This window comes from Pteropus medius, unplaced genomic scaffold (genome assembly GCF_902729225.1).
Source record: "Pteropus medius unplaced genomic scaffold, Ma_sr-lr_union100, whole genome shotgun sequence".
Classification (NCBI taxonomy): domain Eukaryota; kingdom Metazoa; phylum Chordata; class Mammalia; order Chiroptera; family Pteropodidae; genus Pteropus; species Pteropus medius.
The window spans coordinates 4171940-4189615 of NW_024348533.1; the positions used below are offsets into that span (position 1 = coordinate 4171940).

At 43.1% G+C, this 17676-nt stretch overlaps 1 protein-coding gene and 1 pseudogene across 13 annotated transcripts in view; one reads left to right on the forward strand and one right to left on the reverse strand.

Moving 5' to 3' along the window:
- Positions 1-17676, reverse strand: part of COL23A1 (collagen type XXIII alpha 1 chain) — a 283264-nt gene that overhangs the window by 165696 nt on the left and 99892 nt on the right. The window lies entirely within an intron of this gene.
- On the forward strand, positions 15017-15444 carry LOC120616584 (60S ribosomal protein L26-like 1; annotated as a pseudogene).

Genomic DNA, 17676 nt, shown 5'->3' on the forward strand with positions numbered 1-17676 from the left:
GAGCTTCTGTCCCCGTGCAGTTGGGGTGCCCACCCTCCCAACACATGGAGATGTCCACCAACCCAGAAGCTCTCTAAACCCCACTGTTTAGGATTTTATGGAGGCTCCATGACATGAGCATGAGCGATTAAATTGCCGGCCACTGGTGACTGCACTATATCTGCAGCCTCTCTTCCACCCCAGAGGTAGGGCAGGGGAGCTGGAAGTTCCAACCCTGTAGACATGGCTTGGTCTTTCTAGCAACCAGTCCCCATCCTGAAGCCATCTAGGGGCCCCCAGATACCAGTCATCTCAGCACACAGAAGACACTCACCACTCTGGAAATTCCAGGGCTTTTAGGATGTGCCAGGAGCCAGAGACGAAGACTAAATATTTATTTTTTTATTACACTACACTCTCCCTCATTTAACTCTCTATTATGGGCTGAACTGTGTTCCCTCAAATTCATATGTTGAAGTTCCATCCCCTGGGACTCCAGAATGTGACTGTATTTGTGGGAGGACCTTTTAAGAGGTGATTAAGTTGAAATGAGGTCGTTAGGGTAGGGCTCATCCAATGACTGCTGTCCTAATGAGAAGCAGGGATCAGGACACAGACTCGCACCTGCGGGAGGGAAGGGAAGACGTGCGAAATCGCAGGGGAAGAGTGGCCATCTGCCAGCCAAGAAGAGAAGCCTAGAAGAAATTATATCTGCCAACAACTCCATCTTGGATGTTTAGCCTCTAGAACTGAGAGGAAATAAATATCTGTTGTTTCTGCCACAGGTCTGTGGCAGCCCAAGCCGCCTAAGACACCCTCCTAATACCCCTGAGCAGGTACTATTATTGTCTCTTCTTTACAGATGGGAAAACCCAGGCTTACAGAGGTTAAACAGTGTGCCCAAGGTCATGCCTTCATGCTCAAGGTCACACCGTGGGGAAACGTGGGCCATGCTCTTTCTCACGGGGCTTGGCAGCCTCGTGGGGCATCTCTTGATCACTGGTCCTGAGTCTCCCCTTTCCAGGACAGGCTACATGTAGCCCCACCAGGACAGCCCCCACAAACAGTGGCACTGGGTGAAATGTCTAGGCCTGGACTCAGACGTTGGATTCTGCCAGGTGGCGGCTGCGTGACTACCTGGGACTCTCCCATCTCTGCAGCTTGTTTCTCATCTAGAAAATGGTGAGGCTGAATGAGGGCAGCAGAGGCCACTGAGCCCCGAGATAGGGCTTGGCCACTACCGCTCAGGCTGAGCCTCAGACCTGAGCAAGTATCCCCTCTGGGGGCAATTCTCTGGGATGCCAGCCTGGAGACCTCACCTCTCATGGGCAGTTCGGGGCAGGGGACTCTGGTTAGGGCACCGCTGAGAAAGGGAACTATCCAACGCTAACTGTGCTCCTTGGAGGCCAGGTGCTTCGCCCACATGTCCATTTGACAGCTGAGGAAACTGAGGCCTAGGGTGATGGGGAGAAGAGGGTAAAATTTTCTCAGGGCCAGAGAATTGGAACTTAGGAGGTAGGATTCCGTTCCAGACTGCAGCATGCCCTCCTGGCCAGTCACCTCTAACCCACCGCCCACAGCCGAGTGGCTCACATAGGGCATCCCAGCACTGTTGCCAGCCACAAGCTGCTGGTAAACCCCATATTTCCCAGGAGTCTCTGCCATCCACGGAAGGAGTAGGCACCAGTCCAGAGCGGCTCGCTTGACTCCAAACAAGCACCGGATACAGACGCTGCTTGCCCAGCGGGGTAAGCAATAATCTTTTCGTCTATTCCTGGCTCCTGGAGATTTGCCTCTCTCTGGGGAAATTACTTTGGGGTCATAGCAAAATTTCTGTGACAGCTAATAAAGTAACCTTTCTGTTTCTGGAACCAGATCCTGGAGCCCTGGAGCCTTGGGGAATGTGTGGACTGTATTTTTTTCTCCTCCCTTTTAATCATCAGATGAAGTGGGAAGGGGTGAGCTAGTGAGGGTAAGAACTCTCAACTGAATTACCTCCTCGGCCAAAGTTCACTCTGACTTTGTCATGCGCAGATATGGAGCCCCGGGAACAGGGTGTCTCCACTGAGGTCTGCAGTGACCTTCAATTGTAGGTCGGGGGTTCGGGAGTTTCAACCCTCAACTCGGCAAATCTGAGCCAGGCACCAAGCCCAGAGCTGGACACGCAGAAAGGCAGGGAGGCCCCCAAATTCAGAACATGGGCTGACGGTGGCTGACACGTGGGATTCTAGTCTTGGCTCTGCCAGGTGACCAGGAGGCAGGTATCTCAAGTCCTCATACTCAGTTTCCTCATCTGTCAGATTGGGCTCTAACAAGACCATCTCCTCAGCTTCCTTGGCAGCCCCAGAATTTCTGCTTAGGAAAATCCTAGGGGAGGGAGGCGATCTGCTTGCAGGGTGATGAGGTGGGTGCTGCTTTTGAAGCAGCAGCCGCATAGTGCATAGGGCACCTTTTCACTTAGATTATATGTTTGGGGGTGGCCTTGGGGAAGGCTGCCTCCAGCTCCCCACAACTTCCTGGTCCTGCACGGAGAAATGAATCAGACTGGTAAGAGAATTGCCTAGTATGATGTTTGCCACCTAGTTAGTGTGATATAGGTCGACTGCTATTCTTTTGTTGTTAGTTTTGTTAATAATAGAATATGACACTTGCTCTGGGTGAGTTCACAGAACACGGGGGAGGCAGCCATGCAGCAGGCTGTTTGGAACAGCATTGCAAGGTGCCAAGCCTTACGAGAGGACACAGGGCCTGTTCGATTCTGCCTAGTACCCAGGGCTGACTTCACAGAGCCGGTGACATTTTTAACTGAGCCTCACAGGATGCATCTGGGCTCAGGGCAGAGCAGAGCCTTCAGACAGAGGTCAACATGGCTGAAGAGAGAGTGTATGAGGAGTGCCGGTAGAGTCTTGGGCAGCAGCAGAAGTAGGGGTGAGGCAGCCAACAGCCCTAACACCACCCTGGGAGGGGAGGGTTCTGACTCTCAAACTCAGATGCCTGGTGTTTAGCTGTGTTGACAGTGTGAAGAGACGGAGGTGGAGGCAGGGAGGCCAGTTAGGAGGCTGCTGGGGACATCTAGGGCTGAGGTTATGGCAGGGTGATTGAGAGGACAGAGGGAATGGGGGATGAGGGAGTTAGGAAGAGTCCAGGCTGAGGTGATGAGGCGGGAAGGCACGGGGAGCAGAGGTGGAGTAAAGGGTGAGTGGGGATGCTGTGTTTCAGAGAGAATACACAGAACACCATCTGTGGTGAAAAATCTCGGAAACACCCTGTTTTCTTTTCCCAAAAGGCATCAAATCAAAGATTCACCGGGAGGCTCAGAACAGAGATGCCGAATGGTGGAGGAGCTGCTTCTTCTTCTACGGTGTCATTATGCGGCCTCTGGTGACCCAGCTAAGCTGTCCTTACTGAGCAAAGACGTGGGAACCCAAAGAGGAACTGTGCTCCTCCTACCTGTCTAGGGCATAGAACCAACAGCTAACATTATCGGGCATTTGCGTGTGAAGGAACTGTGCCAAGCTCCTGGCGGGTTCAACTCATATAATCCTTGAGGGGTGACACCCTCATTTTGCAAAGGAAGAAACTGAGGGTCAGAGAGGTTACGCTTGTCACTCAAAGTTGCACAGCAAAAGGTGGTAGAGCCAGTGTCAGCCTGCCCTGCACGGCTGACAGAGTACTTTCAGAGCCTCATTTTCTTGTCTCCCAGCTGTCTTCCTCCCCAAGGCCACAACGCACTCAGGTGGTGAACGAGCACTTGAACACGAACTGTCTCCCAGTGCAATGTTGTGTTCCCTGTCCTCCACCTCAGTGGAGTATAATCCTGCTCTTTCACCTCATTTTTGGTGAGAGTCAGGGGTGGTGACTGGTCATAATCACCTCTGGCTTTTTCTGCTCCAGCTGGGATGAACAGGACCGGCAGGTGAAAAGGTGAGGAACTGAGCATGGAGCCCAGGAGCAGATGGCACCAGGAGCTGGCCTGCTTCTATGGCACCCTGGACCCAGCACGAGCCTCACACTCAACTATTCATAGTGGATGAATAGATGTGTGGTGGGGAGGGGGCTGGGGACAGGATTTCTGGCCCTGCCTTGATGTCCTAGAAGGGACTGTAGCCATCACCTGCCCAGCATGACCTATGACCTGTCTTCTGCTGCCCTGCCCAGGGATGAATCCAGCTTCTGAACCTATGGCTGTGGTCCTGCTCTGAGGTCTGAGGGACCAGGCCCCAAGAATGCCTGCTGTTCCACCTGAGTCCCCTCAACCATGTCCCTGTGCTCCCCCATCACTCATCTGGCCCCTCTGAGGCCAACTGTACATCTCTATCCAGCTTCAGTACCAGCTCCCATTTCCACCAGCCAAGAGGAAGAAGTCAAGTAGGTGACCCAGTCCTGGGGGGCACTGGGATACTGGACTCCGGGCCATGACCAGCCAGAGGCCCCAGGGGTGAGATGGTGGGGTAGGCCGTGGCCAAGCTCATGCCCAGGGGGCTTGGTCTCAGTGCCCACTATGGGCTCAGAAGTCCCTGATGGACACAGCAAATAAACCTGAAGTTGATCCAAGACTGCTGGTCAGGCCTCAAAAACCTCAGCTAACGTTTTGTAATTCCTTGAAGGACCAAGGGCCAGAGACAGGCTGAGGCAAGGCTCCTCTGTGGCACTTGTCTCCACCCTGAGACCCTCTGCTCTGGTCCACACCAAAGAATTAAGGCATTAAGTGTGATGAATGCAAACAGTACCCAGAGAACTTAACTCACCAGGGCACCTGGTAAAACAGTGTCACTTTAAAAATCAAGCCGACTCTGACCTCCTCCTCAAATTAGTGCTGTAAGAGTTAAAAGGTACTTGGGTTTCGCGGGCAGGAATGCATGAGTGCCAAACACCTGGAGGAAAAAAAGGTACAAACCATCATTTTGCTTATTTAATTTACAATCTGAAAATATTTGGGCAAGAAAAGAATGCACAAATGAGCTCTCCAGTACGATCTGGTGTCCGGCTGAAATAAACTGGTGTAACTGCAGGTACTCAGCGTGTCATATGTATCCGATGTGTGTTTATGGATACATGCGTTATGCAGACCACAAAGCAGGCAACAGACAGCTAATATGTTCATTTCTTACCCACAAACATCTTGAAATTCCTTCTGTGTCTGTATTTGTAAACATCTTATGTAAAACAGATGGATTTATAGAACATGTGCACTGGAGTTTGGTTTTATTTATTTATTTTTAACATGTGCTATAAAATGCTTTGGAAAAATGATCTGTGCATTTGAAAACAAGAAAAGATTTCTCAGTGTACTCCTGAAATGTCAAGAGAGTCAAGAACAGAGGAAATGCTGGCACTTGGGGCAACTGCTCAGAATGGCCTCTTGGGCCCAAATAGGTTGCCTGGAGGTGGCTCTCACACTCGACAGCACATTATGATCACCTGGGAAGATCTAAAAATTTCTGTTGGTCAGGCCTCACTCTTTACCAATGACACCAAAAGCCCTGAGTGACAGCTGGGCACCCTCAGCTTGTTGAAGCCCCCAGGGTTTCTAGTGTGCACCCCCGTTTGGGAACTGGCCTTGGAGCCATGGTTCTCCTGCCAGGTTGGAACCACTTTAACCCTGTCCATGCTCAGGCCTCACCCCAGATCAGTCACAACGGGACCAGCCAAAAGCCGATCTTAAAGTTTTCCAGTGACTCACGTGTGCAGCCAGGGCTGGGAACCACTTCCTTCAAAGGACTTGGGAACAATCCTAAGGGATGTGACTGCTGAGCCGGCCTCGCTTGATGGGAACCCAAGATGAGGCAGGGGCTTCCATACCTCGTCTCAGTCCAGATCAAGTCCCGCTCCTAGGTTATCTCCACTATCTCTCTCTGACATGTATTAATTGTGTGACTCGGAACCAGTTTGAGAAGTGCTCCCTAGCTCCTGTCTGTTGGACTCTGGGCCTCATCACACACGCCTCTCCTTTCCCCGCACCCTTGGTCTCTGCCTGAGCCGGGGATCCTGAACTCTCCCTCTGCCTCAGCCTCTCTCCCCCACCTTCTCCTATCCGGCAGCTAGAGGAATTTCCTTAAAAGCATACCTTACCACATCTACCTCAAGTCGTCCCGCAGATGTGCAGACACATGTCCTTGTTTATTGCTGGTAGGAATGCGACATGGCACAGTGGCCACGGGAGTCAGCGTGGCATCTTCTTACAGAGCAAAACATACGTCCATACAGAATTGGATGCAAATGCTCACAGAAGCAACACTCATACAGCACCAAATTGGAAACATTCCAAAGGCACATCACCTGGCCCATCTACATACTGGATGTACATAATACAATACAGTGGGTATACCGAAGTACCTCCAATCAAATACCACTACACACAGCAACACAGATGGGCCTCAGAAGCATGGAGCCAGCGAAGGAGGTCACACACACAGGACTGTGTAGTGTATGATTCCTTTGTATGAAATTTCTAGACAGACAAATTTATAGAGACAGAAAGCAGATCAGTGGTTGCCTGCGGTTGGGGGTTGGAGTGGGAATCGGCTGGAAATGGGCACGAGAAAACTTTCTGGGGTGGCAGAAAGATTCTAAAACTGGATTATGATGGTGGTTGCACAGCTGTATAAACCATAGAACTGGACTCTTACAATGGGTAGAGTTTATGGTGGATAAATTATAATTCAAATAAAACCATTAAAAAAAACCTTCCAGTGGCTCACACAGGATAGTGATCAATCTCCTTGCCTGGTGTGTGAAGCCCTCCACCTTGTGCTGATCTGCCTTTCCAGGACCTTCTCCCCCAGTATGCAGCCCCATGGGACCCTCAACCTTCTCCAAGCACTGACCTGGCCCCTGAATCTGGAATTCCTCGTCACCATGGCTGGCTTCCCTGCCAGGCAAACTCCTTCTTCTCCTTCAAGACTCAGAGCACAGAACACTTCATCTGAGGTCCATAACCCCAAATATTATCATGCTTATCAAAATATCATTCTTTGCTTATACATCAGTCTCTCCATTAGAGCAGTACTTTAAAAACTTAGGCTAATGGGCTGTGAAATCAACTTTTCATGCTACAACTAGCATTTTTTTAAATGAAGTAAAATAGAAAACAATATTTTCTACACAGAAAGCACACTGTTTCATGAAACTCCTGTTTCACCTGTCTACGTACATATAGTATTTGTATGCGCACTGAGGGGCTTATTTCTTACTATGGGCTGAGGTTTAAAACATCTGAAAAAAACTTCATTAGACAAGGAGTTCGTTGAGGGCAGGGTTTATGCTGTTTCTCTGTGTCCCCATCATCAGCACGGGGCTTGGTACACGGAAGTCACACAATAGGGTGTCTGCTCAATGACAGAGTGGTTCTGTCCTCAAGTGACACTCCTCCTGCAACTCGATTATACGTCCCTTTGTGTCTTATACATCTTTCTGTCTCGCAACACACACATGGTTTTTAAAAAGTTGTTGGCTAGCGGTCCGCATTCCCCTACATTTAGACTGGCAGCAAACCCCAGCAGGAAGTCCAAATGATTTCTATAAATCTGAGTTATAAAACCAAGTAGAAATGTCAAATACATTTTTTGAGAGTTAAGATGTACAATATAAAAATAATAATGCTGTAACAATAAGTCAAATCTAAAACTCTGAAGAGAAGTAGCTCCATAATTTGTGGAGTCTAGGGCAAAATGAAAACATGGGACCCTTAATCAAAAACTATTAAGAATGTAAGATGGTGACAGCAAAGCATTAAACCAAGGGGGACCCCCCCCCACTACGTGCAGAGGCTCTTTAAAGTGTGGACCACACAGTGCTCACCCATGACACCCAGCCCTGACCCCAGATCACAAAGGCAGAGACCTGGTGGGGATGGTGGGTGGTGGTTTAAAAGTGCTTTAACACTCTGCACATTTGTCCAAATCGTGGGAGCCCACCTGCCCCAATGTCAAGCCAGTGATGAAGAGAACCCATCAAAAGTCTGAATGGGGCCCTGAAGCACCCAAAATGAAAGAATTTGGGCTCTACAACAGAAACTCTGCACTTCCTAGGTTGAGCATGACTGGGCAGAGGGCCAATCAATTAGCTCATGCCTCAGTTTCTCTGTCCTGAATCCCCATCTGTTTAGCCAGGACATGTACTTTCAACCTGAGCCCCCATTGACTAGGCTGGCCTTCTGGGACATCCAATCGATGCCAGTCCTGCAGCCTGGTTGGTCTTCCCAGCCCAGCCCTGGCTTTCTCCTCTTCTCCTTGGCCAGGAGCCCCAAGTCTGAACTTGGTCTCTCTTTTCATCTTATGAGAGCTGGCGGGGGTGGGGTACATGTGTGTGGGCAGGAGAAGGGGCAGGTCTCAAGCACAGAAGTATAATGCAAGGTGTGCTGGTACTTCTATGAAGAAAATTGCCTTTGACTTGTGGGTACAAACAGGTTTGCAGATTTAGATGGGGACATTTTTTAAAGATCAGCCTCCCCCCTACATGACTTAAAATGATGTCATTTAAATTATTTGGAGCTTCTTTTGAGAAACTTTCTACCCCTGAGCGTGCCAAAAGCAATTTCCCAGAGTTAAGCCTTCATGAACCCCAACTTACAGGCCCGAGCATCTCCCTCACCGAGATCTGGGGTCAGGGTCCCAGCTGGGGGAGCATCAGCTTGCTTCTGGATGATTCGGGGAAATGCAAGGTGCCTAAGGAATCTTATAGACCATCTGGTTCCGAGGTGACTCATCCTTGCTTAAAGCAGCAGAAGCCACTCTTTAAATAGAAGATGTCATGCAGAGGCTGAGTCTAGAAACGCATCAGAGCAGGACAGCTCTGGCTGTTGCTTGGCACAGGAAGCCAGGCCCGACTTCTTGTATGCCTTTCTCCACCCCAACCGCTCCCCTCTCACTCCTAAAACTCAGCAGAGCCCAGTTTGAGAAACCCTGGCCTATTCCGCCCTCCCACCCCCACCCCATTCCTATTTCACAAGCAGAGACCCACCATTAAGTGGCCTCCCACTGTCACACGGAACCTTCCCCTGTCTCCAGGCCACTGATGTTTCCAGCACCCCAGGCTGCCTCTCTGTTTCCTTTTAGTTGCTGGAAATTTCAGGGTCCTGAAAGATTCGAAGCAGCTTGTGCATTTGTGTGGTCCCAGTGGAGTCTCATCTGTGCCACTGCATTCACTCAGGCCTGTGTGGCCTGCAGTCTTCAGTCAGAGAAAGCGCGTATGCACGTCCGTGCCCCAACCCACCTACAGCGATTCCCTGAAACCCATTAGCATCACAGAAGCGGTGCCCATGTGAAAACACTTACCATGTGCCATTTTGGTTCAAGGCAGCAAATGAACCCCACATTTAAAGGGAGCTGAAACTTAAGAGTTTAATGCCCCTGCTTTGGAAGGTGATTCAACACTAGCCATGCAGGGGCCAAATGCCTTGTGGCCACTTGCCTTCTCTTTAGATTCTGGCCAATAAAATTCCTTTTTTTTTTTGAGTGTACAGTTCTATGAGTTTTAAGACATGCATAGATTCTTGTAATTGCCACCACTTACAGGATAAAGGACAACTCCAAAACCCCCAAATTCCCTCAGGCTATCCCTTTGCAGTCAGACCGTCCATCCCCCTTCCCCTAACTCCCAGTGATCACTGCTTTGTTCCCCATCTCTGCAGTTTTGCCTTTTCCAGAATGTGATATAAATGGAACCTACAGTATGCAACCTTTTGAAACTGGTTTTCTCTCACTTAGCATAATACATTTAAGATTCATCCAAATTATTGTATGCATAAATAGTCTGTTCCTTTTTCATTGTTAAGTAGTATTCCATTATCTGAACGAATAAGGGTTTACCTATTCATCCGGTGAAGAACATTTGTTGTTTTTCCAGGTTTTGGTAATTATGAATTACATTACTATGAATGTTCATGTACAGGTTTTTTTTTGTGTAAAGATAAGTTTTCATCTCTCTGGGATAAATGCCCAGGAGTGGAATTGCTAGGTCATTTGCTAAGAGTGTGTTTACTGTTCTAAGAAACTGCCAGACCGTTTCAGAGCGGCTGCACCATTTCGCATTCTCACCAGTAAAGCACGAAAGTTCCAGTTGCTCCACATCTTGACCCACACTTGGCATTGTTGGAATTTTATAGCCACTCTAATAGGTATACAGTGATATCTCACAGTGGTTTTAATTTGCACTTTCCTAATAACTAATGAGGTTGGGCCTCTTTTCACATGTTTATTTGTCATCCATATAACTTCTTTAGTGAAGTAACTTTTGCCCATTTTTCATTGGGTTGTTTATTTCGTATTGTTGAATTTTGAGAGTTCTTTATATATTCTAGATACAAGTCTTATGTTGGATATGTGATTTGTACATATTTTCTCAATGTGTAGCTTGTCTTTCCATCATATTTAGGATTTCCCTTGCAGAACAAAAGTTTTAAATTTCGGTTCATGTCCAACTTATCAATTTTGAAAAAATGGATCACGCTTTTGGTTGTTATCTCTAAGAACTCTTTGACTAACCCAAGATCATAAATATTTTCTTCTATGGTTTCTTTTAAGAATTTTACAGTTTTGTGTGTAATTTATATTTACATCTCTGATCCACTATGATTTAATATTTGTATATGACATGAGGTTTAGTTTGAGGTTCACTTTGGGATTATGTATGTATGTATGTATGTATGTATGTATGTATGTATTTATTTGCATATAGATGTCCAATCGTTCTAGTACCATTTGTTGAAACTACGTCATTTCCTTAGTGCCCCTTTATAAAAAATCAGTTGATTCTATTTGCATGGGTTTATCTCTGGGCTCTCTGTGCTAGTCCATGACCAATGCGACTACCCTTTTGTAAATATTACTGTGTCTTGATTAGTGTGAATCCTCCAACTTTGTTCTTCTTTTTCAAAATAGTTTTCACTATTCTAGTTCCTTTGCCTTTCCATATAAACTTTAGAATAAATTCACTGATACCTACAAAAAATCCTGTTTGGATTTTGATTGAGATTAAATCTATAGATCAATTTGGGGACAGTTGAAATCATAATTGTATTGGATCTTGCAACTCAGGAACCAAGTATGTATCTTCATTTATTTAGTTTTTCTTGGATTTTTCATCAACATTTTGTAGTTTTTAGAATATAGGTCCTGGACATATTTTATTATGTTTATACCTAAATATCTCATTTAGGAGGGAGTACTGTAAATGAGGTTGCTTGTTAAGTTTCGGTTTCCAATTATTTGATGCTAGTGTATAGAAACGTGATTTTTTTTTATGTTGAACTTGTATCTCATGATACAACTCATTTATTAGTTCCGAGAACTTCTTTTTATAGTTCCTTTGGATTTTTTTTTCTTTATGAAGACAACCATGTCATTTATGAATACAGACAGTTGTATTTCTTTCTTTCAACTTGAATGACTTTCATTTCTTTTTCTTACTTTATAGCACTTGCTAGGACTTCAGTACAATATTAAATAGGAATGCTCTCCCCAGTTATTGGGGAAAACATTCAATCTTTCACCACTGGGTAGAATGTTGGCTGCAGGTTTTTGTAGATGTTCTTTATCAGGCATACCATCCCCCATCCCTGCCCCCTGAGATCACTAATCTGTCACTACAGTTCTGCCTTTTCCAGGATGTCATGTAAGTAGAGTAACACCATTTGAGATCTACCTCTGGTTTCAGGTTAAAGGTGTTCGCTTCTATGTCTGAGTGTTCTTTTCTATCATCCTTCTGTTTGCTAATACTTTTTATTATACATAGATGTTGAATTTTATCAAATGCTGTTTCTGCATCTATTGATATGATTTTTATCTAGTTGATATGGTGGATTTCATTAATTTTAGCACATTGAACCAATCTTGCATGGCAAGAAAATTTAAGCATGGCATCTATTACTTTCTACCTTTATTAAAGCTGTTAAACGTGTGTTATTTCCCCATGAGGTTATGGACTGCATTTTAGTCAATTAACTCAGATTCACCTCACATGCTTTGAAATCCCACCAAGTGCCAGGCACTACTCAAGGTAAGTCTACATCCATCATCTTATTTAATTTTCACAACCACACTAGGAGGTAGATATCATTATCCCCTCTTTACTGTCGAGAAAACTGAAGGCTAGAGAAATTAAGAGGCTTATCTTACATCTAGGTCTCCTAACTCCACATCTAGTATTGCTCCTGCCATAATAGTAGCCTCTAATTCATCTTTTAACCCATAACAAGTTCAGCATAGCGATGGGTCCCAAGCCTGTGGGACTCCTGCTCTGAGCTTGAAGTCACCAGCCAAGCAATGCCCCCTTCTCAGAGAAAAACAGCAAATAACATTTATTGAGCACATATGATATGCTAAGGTTATGATGTGCTAATTGTTATGCACACATTAGCTCCTTTAATCTTCACATGAGGTAGGTACTGTCTTATCCCCATTTTGCAGATGGGGAAATTGAAGCAGAAAGGTATTAGATAATTTGCCTTATGTCATGCCACTAAACTGTATGGTCTCACCATCTCATCTCATTTTCCTCTCATTTCGAAAATAAGAAACATGGAGGAAAAATCGAATACATACCACACGTATTCAAAGTAAAAATTTCAGAAGGCAGGAACAGAGGAAAATAACTATAAAAGAAACATTCAACAAACTTCCCTGAGTCTTAAGCTCAAAAAGTAAAACTAATAAAAAGAGACCTATCTTGATATTTTTGGGAATTTATTGACAGTTTCTTTATATCTAAAATAATATATCTTTATAGGCGGCTGTATTTGGTCACAATACAGTTTCGAAATCAGAAAGTATATAGGCCGACCATTAGGTTATACAACTAGAAGTATATAAAAGTTTAAATGTAAAAATAGCTTAGAATTTTTAAAAAACACTATTATTCAAAAGAATGGTAGAAGAAAAGAAAAGCTTCAAGTGCAGGGAAATAAAATATTTTTAGAAAGCCTAAAGAAAAAAAGAGCAAATCACTGTACTTAGCAGAGATTAGAGGTATGGGGGACTGGAAAACATTGTAGAAGAATATACCCAAAATATTTTTTAAAAAGGAAAATAAGTATTACTAAAATTGACTAGCCCTGGGTTCAATCAGTTTTTAAAGCATGCTGCTTGAGCCATTTCAGGAACGGACAACTTAAAATTACTTTTAACCTTTTTCACACCTTGAGAAATATAGAAATTTTCCCAGTTCCATTTGCTAAACTGCTTTCATCCTTCATGCTTTAGTTCAATATTTATCAAGTGTCTACCATATAAGGAGATGTATTAACAGGCACTGAGCTTTTAGTGGTGAACTAAAGACAGACATGACACCTGCCACCAGAGCACCAAAATTTATGGGGAGACAAGACTAAATTGAAAAATCACATCGTTAATTAGTTACAATATCCCCTCAGAGACCCCAGAACCAGTTGGCCTGTGTTTCCCATTAATAGTTGCAATAACTGCTATAAAGAAGTTCAAAATACTCTGAAAGAGAATAACCAGAAGGAACCTAAACTACCATATGTAGGTTGGTAATTTAGACAAGGCTCCTCAAAGGATGAGTCTCACTTAGTTAGGTGAAATGGTGCAAGAAGAAACCTGGAAGGCAGAGGAAAGAGCGTGTGCAAAGGCCCTGGGGCCATAAAGGGCTTGATGAGTCAGAGGAGAGCTTCCCAGCTTGTGTGCAGTGAAGAGGTTTCAGGTTTGCCTCTAGTTGAAAATAACTGATGTGAAAAATGTTGTAGGCCAGTGTGGCTGGAGAGGAGTAAACACATCCAGGGTCTAGTGGGCAATGTTAGGGATTCTGATAAGAAATCAGGATTATATTTTCCACCTGAGAGTGTGGTGATCTTGTGCTTTAAAAAGATCACCATGTAATACGAATCCTTTTCAAATTCTAGAAGAGAAGGAAATACTTCATTCTATGAGACCAGCATGACTCTGATATCAAAGCCAGATAAAAACATCACAAGAAATGAAAACTACAAGCTGATAACCTTTACAAATGTATATGCAAAAGTCCTCTACAAAATACTGGCAAAGTGAATCTAGTAGCATATTAAAAGGATTATATATCACGATCAACTCGATTTATACTGAGAATGGAAGGGTGGTTTAGTATGCATAAATCAATGTAACACACCACAGAAATAGAATGAAAGGCAAAATAAAACCATCAATCCTATCAATTGGTGCAGAAAAGGAATTTGACAAAATCCACCACTCTTTCATGATAAAAAAACACTAATAAACTAAGAATAGAAAGGAATTCTTTAACAGGGTAGATGGCATCTATGAAAATCCTACAGCTAACATCAGACTCAATAGTTAAAGACAGGACATAGTGTGCTTAAGATCAGGAACAAGACAAGGATGCCTGCTTTTGCCACTTCTAATCAACGTAGTATCAGCGATTTTAACCAGAGTAATTAGTCAAGAAAAAGAAAAAAAGCATCTAAACTAGAAAAGAAAAAGTAAGATTATTTCCATTCATAGCTGACGCGTTCTTATACGTAGAAAGTCCTGAAGAATCCACACACACCAAAAACAAACAAACAAAAAACTGTTAGAGCTGATAAATTTAGCAAAGTTGCAGAATACAAGATCAACACAGAAAATCAGTTGTATTTCTATACACTAACAATAAAAAATTCAAATAGAAAATTAAGAAAATAATTTCATTTATAATAGCATCAAAAAGAGTTAAATACTTAGGAACAAATTTAGGCAAAGAAGCACGAGGCTTGTAAACTAAAATCTACAAAGCATTGCTAAAAGAAATTAAGAAGACCTAAAGAAATAGGGAAAAAAATCCTGTGTTCATGGATTGGAAAACTTAATTGTTACAATAGCAGTACTCCCCAAAGTGATCTACAGATTCAGTGCCATCCCTATTGAAACTTCAATGGCCTGGTTTTGCAGAAATGGAAAAAATGATCCTAAAATTCATATGGAATTGCAAGGGTCCCCAAACAGCCAAAACAATCTTAAAAAATGAAGGACAAACTCGGAGGACTCATATTTCCCAATTTTAAAACTTACTACAAAGTGGCATATCCAATGCCAGGTAGATGGTCACCATGAAGTTCAACTCCTTTGTGACCTCCAGCTGCATCAAAAACCCCAAACACCACTTTAATGTCTCCTCACAGGGATGTCAGAAGCTCACGTCATCCCAGCTCTCCCAGGAGCTTTGGCACAAGTACAACATCCACTCCATGCCTATCCACAAGGAAGACAAGGTCCAGGTGTTTCGAAGACTATACAAAGGTCAGCAAATTGGCAGGGTAGTCCAGGTGTACAGAAAGATATATGTCATTTACACTGAGCAGGTGCAGTGTGATAAGGCTAACCACACAACTTTCCATTCACCTCACCAAGGTGGTTATCACTGGGCTAAAACTGGACAAAGATGGAAAAAAATTCTTGAACGCAAAGCCAAATCTCAACAAGTTAAAAAAGAGAAGGAAAATATAAGGAAGAATTTGTTGAGAAAATGCAGGAATGACAATAACCTGTTGTACAACCATAGTTTAACTGTCAATTTTTAGCCTGTGTATTCCTTTCAAACTTTTCAAGGTATCTCTGGAATATTTTGTTTCCTTCCTGTTTTATTACTGATAGGTGGCTTTGCAAATCTACTTTTGCTGTTTTAATTAATTTTATGAATAAAAATTGTAAATGTGAAGAAGAAACTTACTACAAAGCTATCGCAATCAATAAATGTGGAATTCACATAAGGACAGACATGCAGTTCGATGGAATGCAATTGACAATCCATTAAAAAAACCATACATCTGTGGTTATTTGATTTTCAGCAAGGGTGCCAAGATCATTCAATGGGAAAGAACACTACTCTCTAACAAACGATGATTAGAGAACTGAATATCCACACGCAAAAGAATGAGTTGGACCCTTATGTCACGATGTACACAAAAATTAACTCAAAATGGATCAAAGACTTAAGCCGAAAAGCTAAATTTAACTATATTTTCTTAAAAGTGTTGGCAAGAATGTAGAATAAACTGGAACCCTCATACATTGCTGGAGGGACCGTAAAATGGTTCAGCCACTTTGGAAAGGTTTGGCAATTCCTCAATAAGTTAAATATAGAATTACCATCTGACTCAGCAACTCCATTCTTCCATTGAAAACATGTCCATCGTTTGAAAACAGATACTCCAACAAATAATTGTACACAAATGTTCACAGCAGTTCTATTCATAATAGCCCCAAAGTGGAATTGACCCAAATGTCCAGCGATGGGTGAATGGATAAACAAAATGTGATATATTCATACAATGGAATGTTATTCAGCCATGAAAGGAATGAAGTTTTGATACAGGCTACAACATGAATGAAACTTGTAGACATTATGCCAAGTAAAATAAGCCAGATACCAAAGGCCATTTGTTGTATGACTCCATTTATGTAAAATATCCAGATTTGGCAAATTCACAGGGAAGAAAGCAGATTAGTGCCAGGAACTGAAGGTAGTGGAGAATGGGGAGTGGCTGCTTAATAGGCATGGGAGTCTCCATTCGGGGTAATAGAAAAGTTCTGGAACTAAACGGTGATGGTTGCACAACATTGTGAATGTACTTAATGCCACCAAATTGTACTTTAAAATAGTTCCAGTTGTCATCTTTTATGTGTATTTTACTTCACTAATAATAAAAAGAAATCCAACTAATCAAGCAACTTACACCGTCTTTTGCTGATTACAAAACTTAATAAATAAACATTTTATGTAAAAAAAAAAAAATCACTGTGGCTGTTAGGAGGACGATGGGTGGTACAGAAGCCAAAGTGGAGGAGGGGCAGCTGAGTGCAGCGGGGAGAGGGAGAGAGAGAAGAGATGGATTTGTGAAATGCTGGAGGTAGAGGATGATTCTGAACTTCTGGCAAGATAATGCGGCGGGCGGGGGGAGGGGCAAAGACATTTGGGGACATCAGGTCACAAGTTCAGTTCTGATACCCACACATACATAAAACAAACATAGACTAAAAGAATAATAGGTGATGTCCAAGCAGTATTTATTCGAGAATTGTAAGAATGGCTCAATATTACAACGTTTGTTAATATAACTCATAACATTAATAGTCAAAATCATTCGTTTAACAATCCTTCCTTTTTCTACTGATCTAAAATATTTCACTTTAATGTAATGCTGTTCTGAATTATTTTATATCCTTGGATCTGTTTCAGAAATTTCCACTGTTGACTGATTTGTCCATTCTTATACTGGTAATGTGTTTTCATTTTCATTACTCTAGCTTTAGAATATATTTTACTGTCTGATAACCTAAGTTCCTCTTTGAATTTTTTCTTTCTAAAATTTTCTTGGCTGTGCTTATATGTTGATTTTCCTAGATGAAATTTAGAATCATTTGGTCGAATTCCCCAAATATCTTACTAAAATTTTGATGGAAATTGCACAAGATTTATTGATTGATTTGAAAAGAGTTAACATCTAAAGTAGACAACCAATCATTCTATGACATCATCATTTTGACCTATTCATTACCTATTTGTAGAAGAAAAGTACATTAGAACCCACATTTACTATATGACAAGATGAAGTATGGAGAGTTTAAAGATTTCAGTATAGAAAATTAAAAGTATTAAAGAAAATATTTGTGATGTTGGGAGTGTAAAAGACCTTTCCAGGACATGACACCAAAGACAGAAGCCATGAATAAGAAGATTTAGATTTAAAAAACAAAAACAAAAACATAC